Source organism: Octopus bimaculoides, chromosome 28, assembly GCF_046866305.1.
Source record: "Octopus bimaculoides isolate indiv1 chromosome 28, ASM4686630v1, whole genome shotgun sequence".
In the NCBI taxonomy this organism is placed as follows: domain Eukaryota; kingdom Metazoa; phylum Mollusca; class Cephalopoda; order Octopoda; family Octopodidae; genus Octopus; species Octopus bimaculoides.
Window position 1 is genome coordinate 13260407 of NC_142955.1, and position 10000 is coordinate 13270406.

At 36.9% G+C, this 10000-nt stretch overlaps 1 protein-coding gene across 14 annotated transcripts in view; it reads right to left on the bottom strand.

Annotated features, from left to right (window-relative positions):
* Positions 1-10000, bottom strand: part of LOC106868675 (uncharacterized) — a 494698-nt gene that overhangs the window by 12225 nt on the left and 472473 nt on the right. For 5 of the 14 annotated variants that reach the window (XR_016238757.1, XR_016238755.1, XR_016238756.1 and 2 more), the window contains one exon: positions 4355-4389. The exons of the other annotated variants lie outside the window; for them this stretch is intronic. The gene's annotated coding sequence lies outside the window, so the exon portion shown is untranslated. The remainder of the gene's footprint in view (positions 1-4354; positions 4390-10000) is intronic. 14 annotated transcript variants of the gene reach the window in all.

Consider the following 10000-nt stretch of genomic DNA (forward strand, 5'->3'; position numbering starts at 1 on the left):
ACTATACTGCTAGTGGTGTGGTGCAGTCAAGACTTCCAGGAACTTGGACAAGGATAAGGCGGTGAGCTGGCAGAATCGTTAGCACACCGGGCGAAATGCTTAGCGGTACTTCGTCTGCCGTTACGTTCTGAGTTCAATTTCCGCCGAGGTCGACTTTTCCTTTCATCCTTTAGGGGTCGATAAATTAAGTACCAGTTATGCACTGGGGTCAATGTAATTGACTTAATCCGTTCATCTGTCCTTGTTTGTTCCCTCTATGTTTAGCCCCTTGTGGGCAATAAAGAAATAAGAACTTGGACAAGGATATATGCAGGGTGAGCAGCCTTAATTAGAAATGCACTGAGAGAAAGCTAACCTTGAAAGGTGTAGCAGAAGTGCCACCACTGCATCTTTCCCCACTCCCCACATGGTCAAGTGGCAGTATGTGTTCTTGCACTTGCTGTGGAAAGTATGCATTCCATTGGTCAGTTGGGCCACCAGTAGCCAGTGCCCTCACAAAGGCAAACTCAGCAAACACACATGGAGGCTGTACCACTTTCAGATGTTTTCTGAATGGTATGGCCTCCCCTTTGTAACACACATATTTTCTGCAGCCCCTTTTCATTGATGAAACTGCAGTCCTGGATCCCAAAATGTGTTAAGATTGTAAGTTTTAGCAATATATAGGGAACTAGGGGCGAGTATAGTAGGGTTTAGATACTCTGGAGGAAGCTACTGGTACCAACATGAACAAAGTAAATGGTTTGTTTGAGAGGACTTTCATGCTAGGCAGGTGGGGAGATCCCTACAGATAAATTGCAGGAATCTCTGGCCTGGCAGTGTTACCAAGGGGCATGACTGGGTCAAGCTGATGTGTGTAGATATGAAAGTGCTACCAGGCAAGACTGTCAGAGATCTGTGCAGAGTAAAGAGACAGTCCTACACATCCCTGAAGACGTGTATGGCAACTTATATGTTTGACTTAAATTTGACGGTCAAATATAGCTTTATACAGAAATGTTGACATAGGAATAAATTACATTAATAATGGATATTAGAGTCAAATCTCTCTCTTAAATTTAAAAATTTTAAACTTTGGATATATATATATATATATATATATATATATTTGTATTCTTTTATTCCTTTACTTCTTTCAGTCATTTGGTTGTGGCCATGCTGGAGCACTGCTTTTAGTTGAACAAATCGACCCCAGGACTTATTATTTGTAAGCCTAGTACTTATTCTATAGGTCTCTTTTGCCAAACCATTAAGTTACAGGGACGTAAACACACCAACATCGGTTGTCAAACAATGCTGGGGGGGACAAACACAGACACACAAATACACACACACACACACACACATATATATACACGACGGGCTTCTTTCAGTTTCCATCTACCAAATCCACTCACAAGGCTTTGGTCGGCCTGAGGCTATAGTAGGAGACACTTGCCCAAGGTGCCACACTGTGGGACTGAACCGGGAACCATGTGGTTGGGAAGCAAGCTTCTTACCACACAGCCACTCCTGCGCATATATATATATATATATATATATACAGATAGGCAGATAGATAGAGAGAGAGAGAGAGAGAGAGAGAGAAAGAGAGATAGAGAGAAAGAGAGAGAGAGAGAAAGAGAGAGAGATAGAAAGAGAGAGAGAGAGAAAGAGAGAGAGAGATTCATGGAAGTTGGTAAGTATCTGAAGGTTAATAAGGGAAATAATTAAAAAGAATATTTTGGACCAAATCAAGATAAATTCAAAGAGTCGAATGATACGCAAGGAGAATATAATGAAAGAAAAGGATGTAAATTGAGGAATATTACAAAGATATAGCAGAATACCTACTGGACACACACACACCACCACCACCACCACCACCACCATCATCATTGTTTTAGCGCTCATTCTTTGCAAGCTTGCATGTGTCAGATCGATGTTATTTATACTGAGGCAGATTTTCTAAGGCTGGATGCCCTTCCTGTCACCAACCCCAATTTGTTCACAAGCTAGGTAATATTTCTCCATGGCCAGACATGTTTTTGCAGAATACTGGAAATGAACATAAACAAACCAACACCAGTTGTCAAGTAACAGGTGACCGTGAAACTCAAGCATAAAAACATACACATGCGTATACACATACACACACACACACATCTTTTATCATTTTCCTTTCACTAGCTTCAATCATTTGACTGCAGCCATGCTGGAGCACCGCCTTTAGTCAAACAAATTGACCTCAGGACTTATTCTTTCTCACCCTAGCACTTATTCTATCAGCCACATTTGCTGAACCACTCAAGTTACAGGGACAAGCACAGACACAAAGACAGACACACACACACATATATATATATATGATGGGCTTCTTTCAGTTTCCATCCACCAAATCCACTAACATATGCCATCTCAATGAATTTAGTAAATGGAAACTGTGTGGAAGCCTGTTGTGTCTATCTATTTATATGTAAAATATAAATAGATAGACAGCCTGTGGCTAAAGTAGAAGACACTAGTCAAAGGTAGCATGCAGTGGGTCTGAACTCTGAACCACGTGATAGGGAAGCAAGCTTCTTACCACACAGCTGTATATTTTACATATAAATAGATAGACACAACAGGCTTCCACACAGTTTCCATTTACTAAATTCCTTGAGAAGGCATCCATTGGCCTGGAGTATAGTAGAAAACTTCTTGCCAAAAAGCCATGATGTACGATGAATGCAAAAGCACAGGGTTGCAAAGTAAGTTGCCTGAACACACAGTATGTTCATACCTATGTATGTGTGTGTGTGTGAGTGAGTGAGTGTGCTAGTGTACAGCTTCTCCATTTCTACAAAGAATGGGTAGTGTTGTTGGCAGTTCCTCCCTCAACAGCTCATCCATTTGTCCCTTTGAAGCAACTTGGAATAAGAGATTCCCAGACTTGAAATTAAAAAGAAAAAAACATCCAGATAAAAAGGAAGAGCATCCAGCTGTAAAACTATGCCTCAATAATATATTCACCTAACCCATGCAGTTATGGAGAAAAATGGATGCAAAAGTCAAATGAAGAACAAGAAGAAAACGTACGGATATGAACATGTATAAGTATACACACATACAGACAGATAGGTAGATACACACACACGCAAACACACACACACACACACACACAAACACACACACACACACACACACACACACACACAGAAACATATTCAGGGTGTTTCAGAAGTTCCTTTAAGATTTAAATTAAATGGAAAAGGAAAATTCAATGCACTTTGTGTATGTATATATGTGTGTGTATATATATATATATATATATATATATATATATATATATATATATATATATATATATATATATATATATATATATATATACACACACACACATATATATATATATATATATATATATATATATAATTTCAATATGGAGTAAATAATTCAGGAGAAAATATTTGCAAAGATATCATTGACTCTATTATTATCTAGTGTAACAATTTAAAAATTATAATAACAGAATCAATAATATAGGTGATTGCAAACCCCAAAACAACATTAAATACCTGAAGGATTAAAATAAATCAAAGGACATACTAGGTATGACAACATGCTGGAAATGACAGTCAAAACTCTTATTTATTTGGCGATTTAAATAAGAGTTTTGACTGTTATTTCCAGCAGGTAGACATACTTAGTATGTCCTTTGATTAGTTTTAATCCTTCAGCTATATATACATACACACACATACACACACACACACACACACACACACACACACACACACACACACATATATATATATACACAGACATATGCAACAGACACACACATATATACACCTATATATATGTGCATGTGTGTGTATATATATATATATATATATATATATATATATATATATATATATATATATATATATATGTATATATATATATGCATGTATGTATATATTTACTGTATTTGATGGCATAAAAGACGTGCCCCTCAATTTCGGCAGCATGTGTTCAGGGGGGGAAAAATGAGGTATTAAGAGAATTAAAGCATGTAATATAGGACCCAGGGTGGTGTTTTGAGATGTATCATGTTTGGATAACAAAGGCTTCTGCTATGTCACCAAATATGGTACATATAGAAATATGTAAATATATATACATATTTACACACACACACACACACACACACACACACACACACACACACACACACACACACACACACATATATATATTTACATACATTTATGCACACGCACATATAAAAATTCATGCCCTCTCACACAAGCGCACCCACCAGACACACAAATATACAGAGAGAGAAAATAGATAGAATGATAGAGAGATAAATAGATAGATGGGAACTTTAGCAAAAACTTACTTATCACTTCAAGAAGATCTTTGGCCCACCCCATTCTGCAATAAATAAGGAATAAGAACTTAGCTATAGTGACTTTCTGTTTCGAAGAAGCTGTAACTTTTACTAATATATTAACATTATTATTGTTATTATTATTAATATATCTGTATATACATACAAACATATATATTTTCTAAACTCATTCTGCCACACTTATAACAGAAAGACACAGGGTAAATATTATTTTGGTTTCCATTATTGATGTAAATTTGTTAAAAAATGATTCATCCTTTATGTTTGAAGTCTATGCATTCATCTGATGGGAACGGTTTCTTTCAAACTGAAGTTATGTTTTCATTAATCAATCAAATGGAGCCACTTGAAATGGCCATAATGTACATCTTTGTTTCTTATTATACACACACACACACACACACACACACACACACACACACACACACACACACACACACACACATATATATATATATATATATATATATATATATATATATATATATGTATATATGTATGTATATACTTTATAAATTTTCTTCCAAACTGATTCTGTACCCATTCCCTAATCTTAGTTTTGCATTAATGCATAATCATTTCAGTTAGAAAGATAAGAGTTTTTTTCTCTTTTTATGCTCCAGTGAACATGCATGAACGACAATCTCAGATTTGAGAAAGAGTTTATATTGTCACATGGCAAAGAATATACTAGCTATCTACTATCTGCACTTAGTATCTTTACTACTCTGTCTTCATCCATGTGTGCAAGCATCTGCACACACACACACACACACACACACACACACACATACTTACACACACATGCACATACAAATATACATTTATGCATAAATATATATATATATATATATACTTTTACTTATATACATGTATATGTGTGTGTGTGTGTGTGTGTGTGTGTGTGTGCAAACAGTGTACATACATATGCACAGAGACAGACAGACAGACAGACACACACATATATATGCATATATATCCATATATAAAATTGTGGGTGTTGTTCATGTGGAGAAAAGGAAGCAAATACTTTCTAGTCACTTCTTTGGTTTTTGTCTTTCTTCTTTATATTTTTCTTATTTTCTTCCTTCATTGCTTCTGTGAACTGTTCTTATATGATTGGTCATTTGGATTATGTCTGAACGTTGCTGACTTGGGAATATATGCCAAACCAATGTTCTTACACAGAAAGAAATTCTGGGTATTGGCCATATTAGTAAAGAAAATTAGCCTGTAACTCTGTCCCCTTCCCCTCATCAAGGACAGTAGACAGTTTGATCATTCTGGTAAAACAGACATTTATAAAGAGGCTTGAAAGGCTTGAGAGCAAGCACCTTTTTTTTGTATCAGACCAACTCCCATTGAGCTTTTGAGGTCCCACTTACAAAAAATGGTGAATGAGTGGCTGTGTGGTAAGTAGCTTGCTTACCAACCACATGGTTCCGGGTTCAGTTCCACTGCATGGCACCTTGGGCAAGCGTCTTCTCCTATAGCCTCGGGCCGACCAAAGCCTTGTGAGTGGATTTGGTAGACAGAAACTGAAAGAAGCCCGTCGTATATATGTATATATATATATATATATATATGTATATATATACATATATGTATATATGTATGTGTGTGTATATGTTTGTATGTCTGTATTTGTCCCCTCCCCCAACATCGCTTGACAACTGATGCTGGTGTGTTTACGTCCCCGTAACTTAGCGGTTCGGCTAAAAGAGACCGATAGAATAAGTACTAGGCTTACAAAAGAATAAGTCCTGGGGTCAATTTGCTTGACTAAAGGGGGTGCTCCAGCATGACCACAGTCAAATGAATGAAACAAGTAAAAGAGTAAAAGAGTAAAGAGTATAGAGAGGGAAAATGTTGCCCTTGAAGAAACTCGTTGGGGTGGGGGGACTTGGAAAGTACAGTCTAAATCAACGGACCCTTTTTTAGCATGATGAACCTGCTGACTGATGGATACAACTGCAAGCGGGTAATCTTGGGTCAGTGGAGTTTCTTGCCGATCTTTGTTTTGGGATTTCCTCATTCATGTATGTATATTGTGTATACATTTTTGTTTTTATTTTATTCAACTTCAATGTAAACTCAAACACTTTTCCTGATTTCTTTAATGTCTCCAAATTTGTTTGGTTTTTGTTTTATTGTTTCAATACTAAGGACAAGTTAATAATAATAATAATAATAATAATAATAATAATAATAATAACAACAACAACAACAACAACAACAATAATAATAATTATCAAAGGTACAGATATACGAAGCCCAGTATATCCATCATGACTACTCGTCTGATAAGGATTCCCCAGACATATGCATCACAACCGTATGCGTGTGTGACAGGGTGATCTCATAAACAGCACATGACCTTGCAATTGGGGCCCACTTTCTTCAGGTCAAGCAGCCCATCCTGCTCAAAAGGTCCCTGTATAAGGTTTGTTTTTATTATTATTGTTATTATTATTTTCTCTTCATCACAGGTTTTGTTGGAGCTCCTGGAGTCTTGCATGCATAGCAGACTCGCTGTCTGTAGTCTATGGCACCATTATCTGTTCTTTTCAATTATCTAATACTTTCTTGTTTATTCTGGCCATGCCAAGGAGGCAAACTTTTTTAACTGGGCACTCTATTCCAATTTCCTTTATATTCCTCTTGATGCCTTCTGATACTGTTCCCAAGAACCTAATAATAATTGGCACTATTTCCCCTTCTTCATTTTCCATAGCCGGGCTATTTCATACTCAAGAGGGTCGTATCTATCTATCTTTTGCCTTCCTCCTCGATTATTCATCGGTCAAAGAGGCACAATATCAACCATGCAGCACATGTGGTGCACCTTGTCCACCACCACTAGATCCGATCTGTTATGCTCTAGCCCCTGATCTGTTTGGACTGGGAAATCCCAGAGGATTTTGCTGTTCTCCAACTCTGCCACACTGCTCTCCTTTCTTCAGCCAATCCCACCTATGTTTTCCAGCAACTTCTGTTGTGGCTAAATGGAATTGTTTGTGTAGTCCCTTCTTCAGTAATTCTTCTTCATGTCCTTTTTGTACTTCTGCCTTTGTTTTCCCTTTTTCCTCAGCTCTCAATACTCCCTCATTCCTAACTGTCATTAGCAGGGTTTCCTTACTTTGGGCTAGGTACCTCATTAAGCCCTTGATTTCAATATGTACGCAGTCTTCCACACTTATCAGTCCCCTTCCTCCATTTGCTCTCTTCATGTATAGGCGATCAGTGTCTGCATGTGGATGATGGGGTCCATGCATCGTTAGGAGCTTTCTTGACTTCCTGTCCACTTCAGGATTCCAATGCCATACCGAACTGCAGCGACTGCCCATGAGTTTATTGCCAAAATTATGTTTCTGGCATTAAGCTTTGAAGTCAATACTTTTCTCATTCGCCACAGGTAGTCTCTTTTTGCCTTTTCCTTCATGCCATGGTGTGTGGTTCCATCTGCCAGTATTATCATTATTATTATTATTATTATTATTATTATTATTATTATTATTATTATTTTATTGTCTTTCACTTCTTCTAACGCTGGAGACGTGCTGCGGTGTCAGCTGTTCACTACCAGTGAACTAAGGTGACACTTCTTATTTTTCGAGTACCTTCTGGAGTATTTGAGCGGTTCCAAGTAGTGCTGTTTTCTGCAAGTGCTCCACCCTTATTGCAGCTCCTATTTGTTCCATGTACTTTTCAAGATTTTTACTCACTGTTCCCAGGGCTCCGACAATTATTGTTACTACTACCACCTTTTTCAGTGACCGCAACTGCTTAACCTTCCAAGCTAACCTGTTATATCTATCGACTTTTCTTTCTTCCTTATCGCACAACTTGTTGTCAGCTGGGCATACTATATCTATGATCCAGCATACTTTGTTTTCTTTCTCAATTAACACTATGTCTGGTTTCCTATTCTCAATCTCATGGTCGCACTGAATCATAAAATCCCATAGAATATTTGCATTGTCATTTTCGATGATGCCTTCGGGTTTATGTTCGTACCACTTTTTTGCTCTGTCAAGTCCAAACTTGAGGCAAAGTGCCCAATGGACAATCCTTGCTATATTGTCATAATGTCTCTTATGCTCTTCCTGGGCTAGTGGCATACATTGGCTGGTAACATGCCATACGGTTTCACCATTTTATCCACATATTCTTCACTTATCACTTTCTGTTCTGTTGTCTCTTCTGTATTTTATGTTGTTTGTTCTTAGTGCTTGCTCTTGGGCAGCACAGATTAGAGCCTCTGTTTCCAGTTTTAAATCACTTTTAGTCATCCACAGCCATCTTTATTCTCTGTCTGTCTTATCTTCAACATCCCTATGAAATTGTCCAGGTATTCTTTTCTTTACCCACCTATTTCAGTTTCATTCGTTTTCAATTAGTGATTGTTGTTGTTGTTGTTGTTTAACTTGAGACCATTTTGTGCAAGTGAAGGGCTTCTGCTTGAGCTATCCTGGGGCCAAATCAACGTACTAAACTAGATAATAGATTAAGAGTAACCCCACAACAAATTACATGTATAGTTACAGTCCCTGCAAGAGTTTTCTCCACAGTTTTTTATGTAGCTAATGTCACCTGTAAGGCTTGGTGGAGGGAAGTTGGATGGAGGCTATGGTGGAGGAAACCTGCCCCAGATGCCACATATTGGTGGGGGGCAGGGAATGAAACCGGGAACTACATCGTTGTAAAGCAAACGATTTAACCACACAGCTATGTCTGGATGTAGTATTGAGAAACAGAACTTATAAGATCTTATGAGCACTACTACCATCACGTCCAGCAGAAGTTTTACATTGCTGCCGCCATTTAAAATAATAATAATAATAATAATAATAATAATAATAATAATTATAATAATAATTAATAATAATAATGATAATAATAATAATAATAATAATAATTGGACTTTAACATAGAGACAGATAGACCACAAACTAACCCTAACATAATCTTCTATAATTATGACCAACACATACGCCATAGAAACTGGGCCCATGAGCCTGGCTAGGCTTTAAAAGGGCGCATAAATAAAATATATATATATAGGGAGAGAGAGAAAGAGAGCTAGCCAGTTTAATTGAAGACATTATCGGAGGAGGAGTGTGTTGATTATTTCATTTGATGTTATTACTTCTGTTGGAATGAATGATAAAGCCCCTCTTTCAAGAGATCCTACCAATAAGAACAGACAGAAGTAGTACCATTAAGAAAGCAGCAGCTCTAGGGTTTGTAAATATCTATTTTATTGAAGACAGTTTTGAAATTACAAAATGTGTCCCTCATAGGGGCGCAGGAGTGGCTGTGTAGTAAGTAGCTTGCTTACCAACCACATGGTTCTGGGTTCAGTCCCACTGAATACTTGGGCCGATGAAAGCATTGTGAGTGGATTTGGTAGACGGAAACGGAAAGAAGCCCATCGTGTATGTATATATATATATATATATATATATATATATATATATATTATTCAAAAGATTTCCAACTCTGCCTGTTTTTTATTTATATTCTTATAATATTAATGTAGGATATGGAATATATAGTATATATAGTAAAATGAAATGAAGTATTGAGTGTCTTATTGAATAAATGAAATATTGAAAATTAAATATTAAATAT